Genomic DNA, 22178 nt, shown 5'->3' on the forward strand with positions numbered 1-22178 from the left:
CGACTCTAAACACACTTATTTTAGTTCCAAAAGTGAAAATTCACATGCAATAGTCATTTACAGTCAAAAAATTTAACATTAAAAAATTACCATTTCGGACCATCTGGAGAAAGTTCGACAGGTCACGGGTCATCTTTTTTATCGGAAAATTGATTTTTTGGACCGTAGAAAAATTGATTCAAAATGTCATTTGGATTGTGCCTCATGTTGAATAACTGCTTTTTATAGCCTCAATGTGACCAAAATTGACATTGTTACAGACTTTTTCTCCTACTCGGAAGCTTCTATTTCGACCAATTTCAGGGATTAAACGGACTCTAAACACACTAATTTTAGATCCAAAAGTGAAAATTCACATGCAATAGTCATTTACAGTCAAAAAATTAAACATTAAAAAATTACCATTTTTGACCATCTGGAGAAAGTTCGACATGGCACGGGTCATCGTTTTTCATCAGAAAATTGATTTATTGGACTGTAAAAAAATTGATTCAAAATTTCATTTGGATTATGCCACATGTTGAATAACCACTTTTTAAAGCCTCAATGTGACCGAAATTGCCATTTTTACAGACTTTTTCTCCTACTCTGAAGCTTCTATTTCAACCATTGCGTGGCCTCCATTAACTGGTAAGAGAGCCGGGACTCTAACTCTGAGACCAGGACCTAGGCCGCAGGGGCCCGGAAACCCCGACTCTGAGGCAAGTCATTCCTGAAACTCCTATTGGACCTATCTGTACTGTTGCAGCATGTGTGGGGTCAGGAAGAGGCGAATCAACAGCCGCCATGCCAGTGTGGTAGGATAAGGTCACTGTGGGCTGGAGCTGAAAGAGGCTGCTTGAATTCCTAGCTCCCTTCGCCTGGTTGAGCTCAACCTCCGTCATTCAAGGAGAACAAGCATGGTCCGCTTTCTCTTTCGTCCGTTGTGAAAGCTTTCTTGTCTTTATGGGGCCATGTGTTTGAAACACATGGCCCCATAAAGATAAGAAAGCTTTCACGACGCACGGAAGGCAGACGAGCCCGTCCAAATGGGACGGCTCAAAAAGCCGAACAAAAACATCACGAACAGCTCTTTCCAATGGCTGGCCACCGTTTAGCATAAACGGTGATGCCAGACAATGGAAAAGAGGGGCGGGGCTTAATGCCCTTTACAGAAAATACCTGAAATCATTAAATCTCGCCAGCGAGACTGCGCATGTGCGCAGACTACGCCAGGCGAGACCTAAAAAAACACAAGTGGGCAGGGGAGCTGCGTTGCACCGCGAGACAGCTGGGATCCAGGGAGAGACATGGGTAGGAGAGTGAAGAGCACAAACCCAGTACCTCGCTGGCAAGAGCTGTGGTGATGAAAAAAAGCGCAGCCGCCATGCTAAAAGATGGAGCACAGCGGGCGCCATGTTGATGAAAGAATGCTCCCGCCATGCCAGTAACAAACAACAAGTAATAACAACAGCCCATGACAATTACAACGGCCCGATAAGAACTGCAAAAGTGAAGTCCTATTGTCGCATCAGATTACACATTTATGAGAAGTGACGCATGAAAGCAGCGATGCGTCACTTCTCATAAATGAGGCCCAATATGTCTTGAAGAGACAGCACATGCAGTGCATGCGCTGCCTAGCCAAGACCTAAAAATGGTACCTTACTTGTGTGGGTGGGCCCGCAACAGTAAAGGGCACAAAACGCAACATGGACAGATCACATTTTTCCACTCAAGACTAACTGTCTTTTGCAATTTGCATGGCTGTGGATTTTGGACCCTAGGCAGGCACTTAGGGAAACCTATTAAACCCATACATTTCTGAAAACTAGATAGCCAGGGGATAGCCAGGGGAGTCCATGATGGGTGTGACTTGTGTGGCTCTCATCTGGTTTTGTAATGCAGAAGCCCTTACAAACCTCACATTTTGATTACAAATCACATGTACCTCATATTTCTGTGAGGGGAAGTTCTGGAATCTGGGTGAGAGCCACAAATTTCCTTCCACACAGTGTCCCTCCATGTCCCCTGATAAAAATCATACTTTCCTTGTGAGGGTGGGCCTAGTGTCTACTTCAGGAAAGGGTCCTAAACCAACATGGTCAAATCAAATGTTGCCACTCAAAATTACCCATGTTTTGCAATAGGAGTAGCTGTAGAGTTTGGACCCTGGCTTAGTCATCATCTAGGGAAACCTACCAAACTCACATATTTCTGAAAACTAGTCACACAGGGGAATCCAGGATGGTGTGACTTGTGTGGCTCTCACCAGGTTTTGTTACCCAGAAGGCCTTGCAGACCCAAAATTATGGCTAACAATGTACAGTTTCCTCATAATCTAGCAGGAGACACAAATGTCCTACCACACTGCATTCCTCCAAATCTTCCGATATACATGTTACCTCACTTGTGTGGGTGAACCTAGCTCCCATTACAGGAAAGGTCCCAAAACACAACATGGACAGAACACGTTTTCCCACTCAAAACCAGCCCTTTTTCCAATTTGGGTAACTGTGGATTCTGGGACCTAGCACATCATCTCGTCAGGTTTTCTTACCCAGAATTCCTTTCAAGCTGCAAATTGTGGCTAAAATTGCACATTTTCCTCATATTTATGTAAGGGAAAGTTCTGTAATCTGGAGGGAGCCAAAAATGTCCTACCACCCAGCTTTCCACTACGTCATCTGATAAAAATGGCACCTAACTTGTGTGGGTGTCCCTAGCTCTCATAACAGGAAAGGTCAGCTGGCACTGGAGAAAGCTACCAAACATGCACATTTCTGAAAACTAGACAGCCATGGCAGTCCAGAGTGTGGTGACTTGTTTGGCTCTCACCAGGTTTACTTATCCAGAAGCCCTTGCCAGCCTAAATTTTGGCTAAAAATGTACATTTGCTCATCGTTCTGTGAAAGAAAGGCATGGAATCTGCAGGGAGTCACGCATGTCCTACTACCGAGCGTTCACCACATGTCTTCTGATAACAGTGGTTCCTCACTTGTGTGGAAGGGTCTAGCGCAGCGTCAGGATAGGGCACTAATTGCAACATGGAGAGATCAAAGTTTTCCAGGCAAAACCAATCCTTTCTTTGCAATTAGGGTATCTGTTAATTATGGGCCCTAGCTCAGCAGGCACCCATGGAAACCTTCCAAACCACACATTTCATTCATTTTCATTTTAGTTCTATTGAAGGTGGGGCTGCTGATAGGGTTAGGCAGAGACCACTCCTGCTAGCTGCAGAAGATGAACAGCAGGTTTCTGTATGAGTCCCCAGGGTTCGCGGTGGTGTGAGGAGAGGTCACAGCAATGGCATTCAGACTCTGCCCCCTTCAGCTTTCCATCTATAGTAATATTCAACAGCTCCTGCTCACCTCCTATTCACTGGATCCAAGCATTGCTGATTGGAGAAGCAGCTAACCAGTCCTCACTGATCCCTGTGGCCAGTGCATGCGATCCATCCAAGTGCCCCTATTGCTGTAGCCTCTGTACCATTCGCTGGTTCCCTACAGATTACTAGTTACTTTGCCTCCAAATCCGCCAGCTGCTGCTGTCCTTATCCCATGTCTGCGCATCATTCATTAGTCTCTACCCCAGCCTGCAGCAACTGCTAGCGCAGTACTCAACAACCCATGTGACCACTAAACAGCACCATGCCACTAACATCCAGTGCCCCAACCCAAGCAATATCACACTGACGCCTCTAGCCAAAGTCTATGCAGCATCTAACCAAAACCTGCGGCCAGTAGTGAGATGGCATAAAAATGACTGTTACATCGCCAATCAAGCTACAAGAACGATCAGGCCCAAAGTTGTGCAAGGTCCATCTATATGACAAACGTTCCCAAATTTCACCACACACGAAGCATGAGGGCGAGAACACCTTGATAAACAAATCCACACATTGGATTCTCATGGTGAGAGGATGTAGATCGGTCATTAGGGAGGACGTTCTATGGGCAAAGAGGCTATCACATCATAACTCCCCAACTGATTCTATAGAGTTACATCTTAGGGAAGTGAACCTATTCTACAACATTATAGCCCTAGAGGCAAGATAATGCCCACCTACCCAAACGGGTATTAGACTAAAATACAATCCCTTCAGCACCTCACAGCTGTGAGCAACTACTAGACAAGGCATCCTTTTGAGTTCTGATTATCAACGATTGACTGATAAGCCAGGCCGGTCCAGTCTACTCATTACTCCCCTCTACAAGAAAGGCTGAACATTTAGGAATCGCACTGAGACACCATGTTGACCTAATATCATTAACTCCTAAGCCCTGTAGTCTGGGGTCGCCTGACCCGCAACAGCTCACAAGCATTAACCCAGAGGGAGGGTCCAAACTCGGCTAGATTCTACTGTAGGCCAAGAAACAGATCATATTTCGAATGAGATACAACCAATCCACCCAGCTCTTGGAAGAACAACTCTTATATTCTGCATACTATCATAGAATTTTGCTGAAGTGAAGTCCAAGCTGGTGATGGAGCAAAGTCTTGTGGAAAAGAGACTTGTTCGGAAGCAATCCACTCGTTTAGCTCATTAACAAGTTATTAATAAAGTTTTGTGAAAACTAATATGCACTACATGAACACGCAGGTCAGTGAAGCTTGCGTATGTGTGTACTAATACGGATAACAATGAGAAGGACTAATATCGCTTTAAACGGGAAATCTGTTTTGCACATGCGTCAACTACATCTACGTAGGATGATGAACTAATGCTTGGAGGGAAATTCTGGAGCATGAGCAGAAGCATCTAAAATGGAGTCTTGGAGGCTCACTTGCATGGCACCTGCTTAGCCGAAATAAAAACAAGCTATTTTACAAATGCTAAAGCGGGGAAAGTTATTAATACGTAAAATGGGATAGAGGAGAGGTGGGTGGTATACAGTGAAAACACTTTATTTGTGATATTAATATTTGTCTTTCTGACTTTATCATTAGTGTGTATTTGGGCCTCTCTCGCATAACTGAATTGAGCTGGGTGACGTGAAATCTGCGCATGTCCACTGAAGCGAACCATGAAGGACATGACAAAGCAGTTAAAAGGGAGCCAAAGGGCAAGTGTTACAAGAATGAGAACAGGATGGTGAAGAGTTCAGCAATGAAGAATCGCATTCATAATGAAATAAAATGTTTCTAATGCAGATAACATGGGTGCATGGGAATAAAATGTATGAATAAAAATTAAGGGGATGGGTTTGCGAACAATAGATAGTTGAATTAATTTGTGTGACATGTAAGCATGGTGTGATGGAGCTTCCCCCTTGCCTGACCAATCAAATTTAGTATTTTTATGATATTGAAACATTAATGGGTGGAACATGCAGAACGAAAGGTATAATTAAGATAGCTTTAGTTAGTTAGTCAGATGACGACAGAGTGGATAGAGACTTGCCGAATGCAGATTATGAAGCCTTGCAGATGGGGAGAGAAGCCGATGCTGTGAAATGCTGAGTTGCTGATGAGGGGTTGACCGCAGAACCTGAAGCAGAACTTTCTATCCTAATTTAATTGGGTTAGATCAGAAGATTGCAGAAGAATCTCGTGGAGGAAGAGAGTGTCAGAGAGGGGTGCTGCACAACCGTCGGTATTCTAGAGAGGTCAACTATGCTGTTCTGATTCCTGACCTGAAGTCTTTGTCTCCTGACTTATCCCGGGGGACCCTTACCAGCCTTTTGGCCAGGGGGTTGGTCCTTCACACCATCCTTGGTAATTATAATTTCTCGTTATTTGCCGATGTCCTTTTCTCTCTGTCCTCTCCCTTTCTGAGCATTGATTATTGTGTGAGTCCGAGGTATATGTTCGTGTTTATGAATGAATGAATGAATGAATGAATGAAATTAAATTTATAACGCGCAAAACTCAGCCCCAAGGGCATCAAGGCGCCTAACATAATACCTTGAGTAGCCGTGCAGTGTTAGTGATATGCTTTCCTGAAAAACCAGGTCTTGAGGGCTCCCTTAAAGAGGGGCAAGGATGAAATGGCCTTGAACTCAGAGGGGAGCGCGTTCCACAGACGCGGAGCAACCGATGCAAAGGCTCTAGCTCCCCATCTTGTCTTCTTGGTAGGGGGGATGACAAGGAGATTCTGTTGTGAAGATCCAAGACATCTGCTAGGTACATATTTAAAAAGCAAGGATCCTAGTCCATCAGTCGGTCCTGCCATGAGGGCCTTGTGGACTAGGCAAACAATTTTAAAAGAGATGCGATGTTCAATGGGCAACCAGTGAAGATTCTTCCTGGCCAGTGTGGCGGAGGCAGAGCTAGGAAGGTCAAGAACAAATCTTGCTGCTGCATTCTGTGTTACTTGTAGGCGCAGTAACAATCCCTTGTTGATCTGAGTGTATAGTGCGTTACAGTAATCTAAGCGAGACCCGACCAGTGCTACGGCTGTTTGTTTCCTTGCTTGTGGAGATAAATAGTGAGCTATTCTACGGAGGATTTTTAGAACTCCCCAGCAGGTAGCTACAGTTCTATTAATCTGTAGGTTCATGGCCAGCTCTGTGTCAAAAATGACCCCCAGGTTCTTTGCCGACTGTGAAGGGGTCGGACACGTCCCCAATAGTGGCGGCCACCATTCATTTGACCAGGCATCCCTATCCTTTCCAAAAATCAGCACCTCAGTCTTGTCGCCATTCAACCTCAGAGAATTGAGGGTCATCCAGTCGGCTATCGACTGCATGCAGCTCCTGAAACCAGATGCCGAGGTGCTGATGGATTGTGACATGGACACCATGATCTGCGTGTCGTCAGCATACGACACTACCTCCATCCCCTGGGATCTTACTAGTCTAGCAAGTGGGGCCACATAGATGTTAAATAGGGTCGGACTTAAAGCCGACCCTTGTGGCACCCCACATTGCAGAGACTTTACAGGGGAGAGGTAATTGTCCATTTTGACCCTCTGCTCTCTGAGGTCTAGAAAAGAGGATAGCAGGTTAAGGGCGGACCCCTCCACCCCCATCTCCCTTAGTCGAGATGTTAAGACCAAGGGAGAGAGGGTGTCGAATGCAGCGGTCAGATCCAGTAAAACCAATATCGTGGTCTGACCTTTATCTACATTCATCCTGATGTTATTAGTCACAACAGTGAGTGCAGACTCTGTGCTATGTAGTTTTCTGAACCCATGTTGAGTTTGATCAAGGAAACCAGAAGAGTCTAGGAATGCCGACAAACAATGGTTCAAATGCATCTCAAGCATTTTAGCTGGGGCAGGTAAGAGAGAGATTGGTCTAAAATGTTTTAACACTGCCGGATCCAGAGAGGGTTTCTTCAATAACGGCTTAACAATGGCTCTCTTCCAGACTGAGGGGAATACACCGTATTGTAAGGCACTATTCATAACATCCAAGATGTGGGGCAGGGGGGTGTCCCTACATTCCTTCAGAATTTTAGGAGGACAAGGATCCAGAGGAGAGGAAGATTTAGTCCGATTCAGCAGGAGGTTGAGATTTTCAAGTGTAATAGGGGGAAATTTAGTAAGGATCTTGTCAGGGTCCTTTGACCAGGTTTCTAATATTGCCAGATCCGTAGTTGTATGTGTTTCCAAAAGTTTCTTCTGTGTTTCCAATTGCATGGAGATGTCCACAATTTTAGTATGGAAGAAACTAGCGATGTTGTCACAGAGCTCCTGCGAACCTGTTATAGGATCAGGTGTCTGTAATGAACAGAGGGAATCTACGATTTTAAAGAGTTCCCTCGATGAGGTCAAGGATGTAGTGATATTGGAGAAGTAGTCTTGTTTAGTTTTAATGACAGAGGATTTATAGATCTTCAGGGAGCTTTTATAGCGCTCTCTATCCTTAGGGTCCCATGTCCTCCTCCACTGCCTTTCCTGTCTCCTACAGCCTTGTCTCATCAGCCTAAGTTGCTCCCCAAACCACGGGGCAGAAGGTTTACGCCTTGCAGCATACCTAAGGGTAGCAGGAGCTAGAGTATCCACTGCCTCACGAATACAGTTGTCTAGTTCCCAGGCTGCCTTCTCTGGGTCTAACGTCCGGGATTGGGTTTCAAGAAACGGGGCCAAGGATTCATTAGAGATGTTTTTATAATTTCGCTTATACTCTCTTGCAGAAAGCTCCTTCATGGGAAGCTTTATACCAACTGCGGTAAATACGATAGGGACTGCTAGGTGATCTGTCCAAATTAGCTGTTCTGGTGAGCCTGACGAAATTCGGGAGTCATTAGAAAAAATTGCGTCAAGAGTATGGCCTGCTCTGTGTGTAGGTTCCCTAACCAACTGTTTGAAACCACAGGCCTCCATAGGATCAATCAGGGATAAAATGTCTTTAGATGTGATATCCTCTAAATGGCAGTTAAGGTCCCCTAAGATGGTAAAGCGCGGTTTGCCAGCGTATGGTTCTAATAGACTAAACAAGTCACTACAGAACTGAGATCTCAGCCCAGGGGGCCTATACAGCAAAATCCCAGAGAATGACGAGGAAGGCGAAGATGCGATACAGAAATGTAGGGCCTCAAAGGGGTCCGATGGCTTTGACAGAGCCTTAGTTCTACATGTGAACCGTGACTGGTAAAGAATAGCTAAGCCACCACCTCTACGTTTAGCTCTGTCTAATCTCTGAAGAGCATAGTTCTCAGGGATGGCTAGAAGGAGATCATGTCCCGATGAGTCTGTTGCCCAAGTTTCCGTAACGAACACCCACGGTGGGTTCCTAGCTGTCACGAAGTCATGAAAAAAGATGTTATTTTTAATAATGGAACGTGCATTGATCAAATATCCTCTCTCAGCAGAATCCTCATTAAAAGATTGGCAGGGTGGCTGTACACTATTAATAGCAGCGGGGATAGTGAATAAATCGGACCTACATGTATCACATATAACTCCTTCGCGAAGAGCCTCCGGAGTATATCTATGGAGGCAGGAGCGCGAGCTAGGTCTCATAGCGAGCACTTCCTGAAAGGAGTATGTGTACGTTACCTTAGAGGAGAGGTCTGGTGTCCCCCTACTCAACCCGCCCTGCAGCCCGTCCTCTGCGCGGACGAGCGCAGACGGGCTGGACTCTGGCGCGACTCCGGTGCGCTCCGGCTGCGCGTACACGCTGCGCGCTACCACCATAACCTTAAATAGATATGAAGCACGCCCTCCTGACAACTAGAGCGCAACCCAATATGGCGGCGGTAATTTATGAATTGAATTTTCTCTCCTATGAATGATGGTGACTGCGCTGTATATTTTTAGATGCTTCACACACATTTAATTTAGACAAAGATTTAAACAGGCCTGAGTCTGTGGTTATTTACTTCATAAATAAATGAATAGTTAAAGTTATATTAATTATCACCTTCAACTAGTTCAACTAATGGTCCATCGAACAGAGGAAACAACTTCTTGATCAGTGAAGGGTTAGAGATGAACAGAGGTAACGAATAACTAATCCTGAATATTATTGAATCTTTAAACTTGACAACCAGCGGTTTAATCAAATGTGAATTTATGGGCCCAGGTGAGTATATGGTAGTGGAGTATCTGATGTTGGTATACCGCTGGATCAGTTTTCTGATAGCAGAGCTATGGTTATGGACTAGTTTGGTGATAAATATTGAATATTGATTTATGTTTAACAAAAGAGTTAGTGTCTTGTTTTGTGTCGTCTAGAAGCACAGGTACAGAAGATACTTGGGCATCCCGGGAATGGAATTTGAATAGCGGGTGGTGACAGAAGCCACACTACAGAAGGTTACTCGTCTGTTGTCATAATACTGAGAAGCTACAGAGGGCTGGCAGTGTTATATTAGGGACTATATCGTGTAAAAGTAGAGTGCGAGTGATAGCAGAGGGTTCGCTGGTGAAACTTTGATCCTATTTCCCAAAAGGGGTAACATTGAAGGAGTAAAAGGTTCTCCCGAGCTTGAATGAAGAGTAAACATGGGATTTTACTGGTAGTGAAAAGGAATCTGGAACAGGTTGCAATCTAACCTTTGTTTAGTGGAGCAGACATAGTAGCACTTTTTTTATGTTGTTACAAACAGATTTTTAAATTAGAAAAGTTAAAGAAATAACTTATTGTGTTACCTTGTGAAGGGAGGGTCAGTCGCAGGAGTTATACTGACATCACAAATAGCCACGCTGGGATTGGTTGAAACTGCGTGACGTGAGCAAATTGTAAAGGGAGGGTCAGTAGCAAGGAGCAATACTGACGTCACAAAAGGCTGTGCTAGGATTGGTCAGACAACAAGCGCAAGTCTGAGTCTGATTGGTTGGTAGATAGAAGCTGCGTTAGGATTGGCTGAAAGGGGACTTGTATGTTGAGTTCAAATTTGACTGCTGGTGTGAGTCGCGCTGACATAGGACGGGACGTAGGTAATAGAGTTCGAAGGTATACAGAAGACTCTTTTCTATATCATCCGTCGGAAATGTTTGGAGAAAGTAAGAAAATGACGTTAATAAAGAAAATTAAAAATGTCTCTAAGAAGGACAAGCCTGTGATGACTAGAGAGGGAATTCTTATTCCACCATCTAAAACGCCTGCTTCATTTATGATGATGGAAAGAGGATATTTTACTTGTGTATGGTTGGAGAATTGGGTGGAGTATACAAAAGGTGATGGTGTTTTGGCTTTTCCAGATCATGGTACTTTTAATGTAAAGATACTTCAGAATTTGAGAGATAGAATGAATATGTTAGAACCAAATCCTAGATTGACACAGTATGAAGCTTTAGAAGAATGGGAGATTGAGGCATTTGAACGTGAAAAATTCAGAAGTGTTCGGAGATTTAGAAGATTTTTGCCTAGATATCTGTATGAATCACGTGGAGATCAAATGAAGTGTTGGAGAAGAGCTGTAGTGACAGAGGGTTTATATCCAGTATTAATGGCTGAAGAGAAGTGAGAAAGCAAGTGTAAAGAAAAGACGAAACACATGAATACGACAGGATATGGCGAATCAGATGATGAATTATTGGAGGATATTTTTATTAATAACCCTCCACCGTACCAAGAAGAACCTAGTAGGGTCACCCCCAAGTGCACTAGTGATAGGAACGCCTTTAATCCCACAAATTTTACATTGTACATCAGTTAATAGGGTGTTGCAAGATAATGAGCAAGAAGCCTTCAATAAAACTAGGGAAGAATTAGTTCAGAAAATAAGCCAATTGAATTTAAATGCCGAGGCTTTGACAGTGCCAGTGATTCTTGGTCCTGTTATCCCACTGTATGGAGATAAAAAGGTTTGCCCGAAACCTCAAGTTGTGACAATTCCTTTGAATAATCCTAGAAAAGAAGTAGTGATGTCTGATGATCAGGCCAGTGAGAGTGATTCAGTTATTTCCATAATGGATCTCCCAATAATGGAACCTTTAGCCGAAACTCCAAAGAGAGTTTGACCTGTGACCTGGAAAGTTGAAAAAAAGGGGTCTATGGTCCCAATAAGAACAGGAGGTTCAACAATGGTTACTCCTACGGATTTAGAGAGATGGGCACAGGGAATAGAAAAACAAAACTCACAAGCAAAGATTACAGATATCAGCAGATTGAAAGTAGATTTAGAAGAAATGATAGCTGGTAATGTGAGCACAGATAGATTGAACATCTATTGTTATTCTTATGCAAGAGCATAACCCGGAGAGCAAAAGTATTTCATGAGAAATTAACAGAAGTTGCCTCAGAGACTGGAATAGATATAGGGAGATCGAAACTATTGCAAAAACCATATTGAGTGGAGTTTACTGAAAAGGATTTAGAAAGTGGGAATGCTTCTGGTAAAAGACTACAGATAAAAGAGTTGATGAATATTTTGCGAAAATGCAGAGGCATTGACACATGGAGTGTCAGGTGGACAAGAAAGAAAGAGGAAGTACAAGGGAGAGAAGCGTCATCTACATTTCCGGGGGGAGAGAGTCAGATAAGGTTTAGAGAATATGTCCAATGAGGGAAGTTCCTGGTGGTGGAAATGTTCATGTTCCTTGGAGCAGACAGGATATTTGATCATTTACGAATGATTTCCCTAGATTGAGAGAAAAACCTGTGGAATGGTACAAGCAAGTGGAAAGATTTGTGAAAGTCTCAAATGATTTGTTAAAGGATCTGGATGGTTTAGTTAATATAGTGGTACCTGCTGATTTATGGACAGAGTGTAAAATCACAGTTGATTGGCCAAGTGAGGAATATGCAAGAGATCCTAAAACAGGAGTGCCATCAGAGGAGGTGATGAAGAAGTATCACCAGGTGATTACTTTCTTGAAAGGGAAGATCCCTCCTAAAGAGACTGATTGGGTAAAGATAGATAGAACGACTCAGGTGCCAAAAGAATCTGTACACCCGTACTATGAAAGATTGTTGCAGGTATTCAAGCAGTATAGTTGATTTGAGAACATTGGTGATAAGGATATGGGACATTTTGTGTATCGGTTTGTGTATGGTCTGAATCCAGAGATTAGTCAGATGATTCAACAGCACATGTTAAACTGGCAGAGCAAGACAATAGACGAAATATAGAAATATGCAAAGTATTGTGAGGACGATATTGAGGCAAAACATAGAAAGCTAAAAGAGAAAATGATGTGGACACAAGTGAAATTAGCAGAGCAGCAGGAAACAAAATTAATTACTCAAACTAATAATCCGACAAAAGAACAGAGTCAGAGTGAACAAGTGTTGAATGGTGGTAAAGGATGAGGACGAATGAGTAGAGAGGAAGCAATGAAGAAATTTCCTTGTCACGCGTGCGGAAAGCATGGACATTGGAAGAACGAGTGTAAAAATGTCCAGAATAATAATTGGGCAAATCAAAATTTTAATCCGCAGATGCAGGATGAGGTGGTTGCAACAACAACAGCAGCGGCAGGTAGTTACTCCACAGTATCAGGTGCTACAACCTCCTATGCCAAACCATGTGAACATTAAAAAATACAGTGCGAACACCAGATTTCATGGAAAAAGTGGTAAGAATACCTCTGTGGCTTCACAATATTTTTTACAGAATGATGAAGATGATTCGGACTGTGTACAATGACGGTGCCTGAAGGGGGGTAGGAAGAGGAATGCGTGCTTGGCGCATCCTTGTCGGTAGATCAGACAAGTCCATTTATTGACGGGAAGGTGGAAGGTAATGACATCACTTTTCTATTGGACACTGGTGCTACTCGGTCTACTGTGAGAACAGCAGACATCCCAAACCTACCCCTCTCGGAAGAAACTATCCAAGTTGTAGGAGTGTCAAACAAACAGATTAGAACCCCAGTTACAAGACCAATGGAAGTGCATATTGGAAATTTTAAAGACATGCATCGATTAATGGTATGCGATTCAAGCCCAGTAATATTGTTAGGAAGAGACCTATTGTGCAAAATGAATTACACAATCTATTTTACGCCTGATGATGTTGCTTTCCAAACACCTGTTGAAGATGTTGTTTATAAGATGATGCTAGCTAAGCAAGATACAGAGGTGGATGAAATGTTTTCATTACTAACTGAAAATAAATTACCAGAAGAGTTGAGAACTACAGTGAATCCAGAAGTGAGGGATTTTTCAGGAAAAGATATAGGGCTAAGGTCAAATGTAGATCCAGTAAAAATAGTGGTATAAGAGGGTGCAGTTTATCCAAGCACACGACAGTACAAAATGAGTCCAGAAGTAAAAGCAGGAGTTGCTCCAGTAATTGACCAAATGATTGAACAAGGAATTCTAAAAGAAATAATGGGTAGTCCTTGTAATTTGCCAATTATGGGAATAGTGGTAAGTACAGGATAGTACATGATTTCTGGAAAATGAACAAGATTGTAGTGCCTTGTTGCCCAGTGGTGCCAAATCCGGCAGTGATTCTTTATCAAATACCCTGAAATGCAAGTTGGTACACATTAATTGATTTGTGCCAAGCATTCTTTTCCATTCCTTTACATCCAGACAGCCAGTATCTTTTTGCCTTCCAGTTTGGAGATCGTGTTTTGGCATGGTACCGAGTTCTCCAGGGTATACAGAGAGTCAAATTCTGAAAAAGTGTCTAGGCTCATTAATCATGCCTGGGAAATCAGTTCTGGTTCAGTACATTGATGACCTATTGGTGGCATCAATGACACGAGAAGACTGTGTCACTGACACAATTGCATTACTGAACCATTTGGCCGAAGGAGGACACAAGGTGTCTCCAGAGAAATTGCAGTTTTCTCAACAAGAAGTTAGATGTTTAGGGCATAAAATAGAAAGAGGAGTTAGAAAAGTGACACCAGAAAGACTACAAATAATCAAATAAATGCAACAACCTCAGACATAGAAGGGTATGAGAATGTTTTTGGGAGTGGTTGGGTGTTGTAGGCAGTGGATAAATAGCTTTCCCTGCTAGCGAAACCATTGATACAATTGACTCAGAAAAGTGTGAAAGATCCAATTGATTGGAATGATGAATGTTTGGAAGCATCTGTAAAATTGCTAAATTGTCTGTGTGAGGCCCCTGCCTTGGGCATGCCTGATTATTCAAAAGAATTTGCACTGTTCTGTTATGAGAGAGAACATTGTGCACTCTCAGTTTTAACACAGAGACATGGATTAAGCCGAAGTCTAGTGGCATATTTCTCTGCCACCTTGGATCCAGGGGCTTCAGCCTTACCTGGCTGCTTAAAAGCAGTAGCTGCTACTTGTATGAGTCTGGAGCAGAGTGAGTCAATTGTGATGGGACATCCTGTAAAGGTATATGTTCCACATTCGGTTGAAATTCTTTTAACAAGGACGTGAACACAGCACCTCACTCCCAGTCGGATGACAAAGTATGAGAGAGTGATTTTGGGAGCAGAGAATGTGACGGTGATAAGGTGTACAATAATGAATCCTGCCACATTATTGCCAGATCCATGCTTTGAAGAAGTGAACGATGAAGTTCATCATGATTGTTTGGATGTGACTGAATTGCGTACTAAGCCCAGCCCAGACATAAAAGAAGCACCTTTGACAGAATCAGACCATGTATTATTCGTAGATGGGTCATGTCTGAGAACAGAAGGAGGAGGGTTAAGTGCTGCATACGCTGTATGTAAAATATCAGGAGTCATTGAAGCATCCTGTTTACCGGGAGTCAAATCTGCTCAAGTAGACGAATTGGTGGCCTTAACAAAGGCATGCAAAATTGCGAAAAATTGGAGAATAACCATATTCACGGACGGATACTCAATATGGTTTTGGAGTTGTGCATGATTTTGGCCAGCTCTGGATTCAAAGGGGAATTCTGACTTCTTCAGGATCTCCTATAAGAAATAGCAAAAATGTAAAAGATGTATTGGAAGCATTACAATTGCCAAAAGAAGTAGCGGTTGTTAAATGTGCTGCACATCAGTCAGGAAATGACTATGTAACAGCATGTAATAGATATGCAAATCAAATTGCTCAATACTGTGCAAAAAATACAATGGCAATTTATAGAAAAATGGAAACAGATTAAACCAGCTGCCAACTTATGTTTTTCTCAGTTTTAGAAACATGGGATGAGGTAAGACAGTTGCAGGAGGAAGTGGAGAAAAAGGAAAGAGAAATCTGGATAATGTCAGGTTGTAGAAAAAGAACAGAAGATGAAGTGTGGGTGTTCTCAGATGGCAGACCAGTCATGCCAGATTGCCTACTATCTAAAATGGCAAGGGTATACCATGGGACAACACATATTGTCAGGGACTCAATGATCAGACTATTCAGACAAAATTGGTATAATCCAAAGTTTAGGGTAGTTGCAGAAAGCATTTGCCAAAGATGCTTAATCTGTCAGCAGCAAAATCCAGGCAGAAAGACAGTGCTTAGTTGGGGGAAAATTGGAAAGGTAGAAGGACCATTTGCCAGGCTGCAGCTAGACTTCATCGAGTCGCCTCTGTGCAATGGATTGAAGTATGTGTGCCTGTTCTCGAGATGGGTAGAGGCATACCCCACTAGAAGAAGTTACAGTCTCACAGTTGCTAAATTACTATTGAGAGAGTTGATACCTCGTTTCGGTTTTCCAGTTACTTTGGAATCAGATGGAGGACCTCATTTTAATAATGAGATAATTTGATTAATCTGTGCTGCTTTTAACATTGAACAAAAACTGCACTGTGCTTATCTCCCAGAGGCTTCTGGAGTAGTTGAACAGCTTAACGGCACAATCAAGTCAAGATTAGGGAAAGTGTGTGCATCTATAATGCTAACATGGCCAGCTGCATTGCCCCCCTTGTACTGATGGGTCTCAGAAGCATTCCTGACAGAAAAACAGGATTGAGCCCTCATGAAGTACTCATGGGAAGGGCAATGAGACAAGCATTTATTCCTTGAAACGAATTGATGAATGTAACTGATGATCTGGTATTGGACTATTGCAAAGAATTGGCTGATCTGGTGCGTTCTGTCTCTGATCAGGTTGGGGAAGACGCAGTTGCAAGACAGCCAGACCAGGCACATGATTTGAATCCAGGAGATTGGGTGTTAGTGAAGAAACACGCCAGGAAATCGTGTCTAGCACTCAGGTGGGATAAACCACGTCATGTCATTCTAGTCACTACCACAGCAGGGAAGTGTGCAGGTTTACCCAATTGGATTCATGCCAGTCATACCAGAAGAGTTTCAAGCCCACCTGAACAACAAGAACAGCAACTGACCGAACAAGCTGAAATGTCAGAAGCTGAAGGTTGTGAAGTCGAAGAATCTAGAGGGACTGATTCTGAAAGACAAATAGATGATGAACAACCAAGTACAAGTCAAGAAGGGTGGACATCAGTGATTGAAATACCTGAAGTTGTTATCTAAACAAGAGGAAGAAATAAATTAGAGAGACAGGAAAGCGGAAAGGAAAAGACAGGGAAAGAAGAATACACTCAGGTAGAAGTGAACAAAGCTACTAAGAAACCAAAGCAGGGTCAGATAGAAGAACACGTTCAGGCAGAAGAAGAACAAAACTAAATAAGACCTGAACAGGACCAGATAGAAATAGAAGAACAGGTTCAGGCAGAAGAAGAACACATTTTAATAAGACCTGAACAGGTGCAGTTAGAAGAAGAACCAAATACAGAAAATACAGAGCAAAGACTTTTAGAAAGGGAAGAAGAACAAGAACAGATTGTGCATCGACAAAGTGAAAATAAAAGAACTTTAGAAAACAACGAAGAAGGTGAAAGTGCAGTTCAGGTCAAAAGAGTCAGAAAAGGTGATAATTGGCCAGGTGGAGTGAAAAGATTAAAATAGTACTTACGGTAGTCAGAAAAGAAACCAGAACAAGTAAATGAAGTTACAAGTCAAACTAAATCTAAACAGCCAATAGTAAAACTTTTGAAGAAGCCCTAGACTGAGGATTCTGAACATGAAATACAAGCCCCTGAGTGGACCTATGTTATTCTAGAAGAATTTGAAAATTTAGATTTACGTGAAGAATCAGAGAAAGTTCATGTTGCACAGATTGATGAAAACAGATTAAGACCACCCTAAAAATAAAAGACTAAACTTTGCATAAAGAAAGAAAAAAAGAAAAAATAAATTTTCTTAGATTGAAAATGGCAGAAGTCACTCAACAACCGAAACGAAGTTTAAAATAAAAATGTCTTAGAGTTTGCTTATGTAGTATTTTAGTATTAGCATTAGTGTGGTTACATATAACAGTGGTGGTACCTTTATTAATGGTAACAAGTAACAGGAATAATACAATTAGTAATGAGAAAATAAATAGAGTAAAGGGAACTGAAATAGAATTAGGGAAAGTGGATGAGACAAACTATCTCATAATGAATCTGATAATGATTCCTCTTTAAATGTATTGACTAAATTGTTATTTCAGTACGTTAATACAATGGAAATTAGTGATTTTTATGTCTGTATGAAATTATCCTCATCTCTGTCAGAAGGAATAACTTACCACCATATACCTTTAACATATGGTGTATCATGTAGTGTTCTATCAAGTTTATTTTACGTAACAGGAAAGCTTCAGTATTTTTATCCAAAATTAGATGTAGTATTTTCAGAACAACCTATTAGAATGAATATGAATCCAGTACTTAGTGGTAAAGATGCACAGTTCATGGGCGAATTTTTCTTGACAATGAACCCAATAGATATAGCACAGGCACATAAGGATAACCCAACATGTATATTAGGTGAGGAAGAATTTCTTTTTTTAAATTTAGTATAAGAAAGGAGACAGGATTTAACAAAGAAAGCTGCTGACAGGAAATCCCATGTATCTCCATGGGCTGAGAAAGAGGGAATTTATGCAAAATGCAAGGCTCATGCTGCAATGTCCCTAGACTTTGTGAAAAAGGGACAATTCTGCCTCCGTAGGCTGAAGACTGATTACAATAACATTTTCATTGGTTCCAGTGAATGTGAACACAACTTCCTAATTATAGGGGGATGGGGACTAAAAGGGGGAACTGATCCTGTATTTCAGGAGTTCATTATGTGTGCGGAAATAATGCCTATTATAGGTTACCTGCACAGTGGTATGGTAGTTGGGTATTTTGGAATAGTATTTCCAAAGATCTATAATGTGGACAGAATTAATGGAATCAATGAAGTATCTAATGGACTAACACGGAGAAGAAGAGCAAGTTTTTCTGAAATAGTGGGTGATATATTTGGTGCATTGATACCCCCAGTTGGAGTCATTCTAAATTCACGTAAAATTTGCAAATTGTCGACAGTACTTGATCGTCTTTCGACTGATACTGCTGTGGGATTCTTAATGATTAATACAGAAATGGTTGCAATAAGGTCTATGGTTTACAAAATCGTCTTGCTCTTGATATCTTATTGGCAAAAAAGGGTGGAGTCTGTGGTATGTTGAAAATTCAACACTGCTGCACTTACATTCCTGACAAAAGAAAGGAAATTAAAAGGTATATTGAAAATATTACAAGACTGCATGAATATTTGACCCAACTGGAGGTTGACAGTGTATGGGATAGGCCAACAAAGAGCATAACATCAATAGGGAAATGGTTTGTTAACTTTGGAAAGAGTTTTCTAGGTCAAATAATATTACCAGTAGTTGTGATAATGACAATAGTATTGATAATAATGATTACATGCAAGGGTTGCAGAAGCAAGGGAAGAAGAAGAATACATACAGAAAGGGAAGGGAAAGGAAAGAAACGACAGAGGGAATATGAAGAAATTCAGTTAGAAGAGATGAAAGGAAAGCTATACAAAAAGATGAACGATTTAGAAAGAAAGGAAGTAACTGATAAAAATTAGAGGGAAGAAGAGGAAACTGAGAATTGCTGAAGATGGCATCTGGGAAGGGATGGGTAATTTTGTGATGGCTCAAAATGCCATCAGAGAGGGGATTGATGGAGCAAGGTCTCGTAGAAAAGAGACTTGTTCAGAAGCAATCCACTCGTTTAACTCATTAACACGTTATTAATAAAGTTTTGTGAAAACTAATATGCACTACATGAACACGCAGGTCAGTGAAGCTTGCGTATGTGTGTACTAATACAGATAACAATGAGAAGGACTAATATCGCTTTAAACAGGAAATCTGTTTCGCGCATGCGTCAACTACATCTAAGTAGGATGACGAACTAATGCTTGGAGGGAAATTCTGGTGCATGAGTAGAAGCATCTAAAATGGAGTCTCGGAGGCTCACGTGCATGGCACCTGCTTAGATGAAATAAAAACAAGCTATTTTACTAATGCTAATGTGGGGAAAGGTATTAATTCATTAAATGGGATAGAGTAGAGATGGGTGGTATACAGTGCACAGAGTGGTCAACACAATACATGAGGTACAGCATATTTTAAATTGAAATAGGAAGAGTTTTTCTTTTGTGAATTTTAGAGGTGGGTGGTGTACAGTGCAAACACTTTATTTGTGAAATTAATATTTGTCTTTCTGACTTTATCATTAGTGCGTATTTGAGCCTCTCTCGCATAACTGAATTGAGCTGGGTGACGTGAAATCTGCGCATGTCCACTGAGGCGAACCATGAAGGCCATGACAAAGCAGTTGAAATGGAGCCAAAGGACAAGTATTACAAGCATGAGAACAGGATGGTGAAGAGTTCAGCAATGACAAATCGCATTCATAATGAAATAAAATGTTTCCAATGCAGATAACATGGGTGCATGGGAATAAAATTTATGAATAAAAATTAAGGGGATGGGTTTGCGAACAATAGTTGAATTAATTTGTGTGACATGTAAGCATTGTGTGATGGAGCCTTCCCCTTTCCTGACCAATCAAATTTCGTATTTTTACGATATTGAAACATTAATAGGTGGAACATGCAGAACAAAAGGTATAATTAAGATAGCTTTAGTTAGTAGTCAGATGACGACGGAGTGGATGGAGACTTGTCGAATGCAGATTATGAAGCCTTGCAGTTGGGGAGAGAAGCCGATGCTGTGAGATGTTGAGTTGCTGATGAGGAGCTGACTGCAGAACCTGAAGCAGAACTTTCTATCCTAATTTAATTGGGTTAGATCAGAAGATTGCGGAAGAATCTCAAGGAGGAAGAGAGTGTCAGAGAGGGGTGCGGCACGACTGTCGATATTCTAGAGAGGTCAACTATCCTGTCCTGATTCCTGTCCTGAAGTCTTTGTCTCCTGACCTATCCCAGGGGACCCTTACCAGCCCTTTGGATAGGGTGTTGGTCCTTAACACCATCCTTGGTAATTATAATTTCTCGTTATTTGACGATGTTCTTTTCTCTCTGTCCTCTCCCTTTCTGAGCATTGATTATTGTGGGAGTCTGAGGTATATGTTGGTGTTTATGAATTTAATTTTCTCTCCTTTGAATGATGGTGACTGCGCTGTATTTTAGTAAATGGTTCACATACATTTAATTTAGTTAAAGGTTTAAACAGGCCTGAGTCTGTGGTTATTTACTTCATAAATAAATGAATAGTTAAAGTTATATTAATTATCACCATCAACTAGTTCAACTAATGGTCCATCGACCAGAGGAAAGAACTTCTTGATCAGTGAAGGGTTAGTTAGAGATGAACAGAGGTACTGAATAACTAATCCTGAATATTATTGAATCTTTAAACTTGACAACCAGCGGTTTAATCAAATGTGAGTTTATGGGCCCAGGTGAGTATATGGTAGTGGAGTATCTGATGTTGGTATACCGCTGGATCAGTTTTCTGGTAGCAGAGTTATGGTTATTATGGACTAGTTTGGTGATAAATATTGAATATTGGTTTATGTTTAACAAAAGAGTTAGTGTCTTGTTTTGTGTCATCTAGAAGCACAGGTACAGAGGATACTTGGGCATCCTGGGAATGGAATTTGAATAGCGGGTGGTGACAGAAGTCACACTGCAGAAGGGTACTCGTCTGTTGTCATTATACTGAGAAGCTACAGAGGGCTGGCAGTGTTATATTAGGGACTCCATCGTGTAAAAGTAGAGTGTTAGTGATAGCAGAGGGTTCGCTGGTGAAACTTTGGTCTTATTTCCCAAAAGGGGTAACACTGAAGGAGTAACAGGTTCTCCAGAGCTTGAATGAAGAGTAAACAGGGATTTTTACTCGTAGTGAAAAGGAATCTGGAACAGGTTGTAATCTATCCTTTGTTTAGTGGAGCAGACATAGTAGCGCTGTTTTTATGTTGTTACTAACAGACTTTTAAATTAGAAAAGTTAAAGAAATAAGTTATCTTGTTACCATGTGAAGGGAGGGTCAGTTGCAGGAGTTATACTGACATCACAAAGAGCTGTGCTGGGATTGGTTGAAGCAGCGGGCGTGAGCAAATTGTAAAGGGAGGGTCAGTAGCAAGGAGCAATACTGACGTCACAAAAGGCCGCGCTGGCATTGGTCAGACAACAACCGCAAGTCTGAGTCTGATTGGTTGATAGATAGAAGCTGCGTTGGGATTGGTTGAAAGGGCACTTGTATGTTGAGTTCAAATTTGACTGCTGGTGTGAGTCGCGCTGACATAGGACAGGACGTAGGTAATAGAGTTCGAAGGTATACAGAAGACTCTTTTCTATATCGTCCGTCGGAAATGTTTGGAGAAAGGAAGAAAATGACGTTAATAAAGAAAATTAAAAATGTCTTTAAGAAGGACAAGCCTGTGATGACTAGAGAAGGAATTCTTATTCCGCCATCTAAAAGGCCTGCTTCAATTATGATGATGGAAAGAGAATATCACACTTGTGTATGGTTGGAGAATTGGGTGGAGTATACAAAAGGTGATGGTGTTTTGGCTTTTCCAGATCATGGTACTTTTAATGTAAAGATACTAGAGGATTTTTGTCTAGATATCTGTATGAATCACATAG

This window comes from Triturus cristatus, chromosome 6 (assembly GCF_964204655.1).
Source record: "Triturus cristatus chromosome 6, aTriCri1.1, whole genome shotgun sequence".
Classification (NCBI taxonomy): Eukaryota; Metazoa; Chordata; class Amphibia; order Caudata; family Salamandridae; genus Triturus; species Triturus cristatus.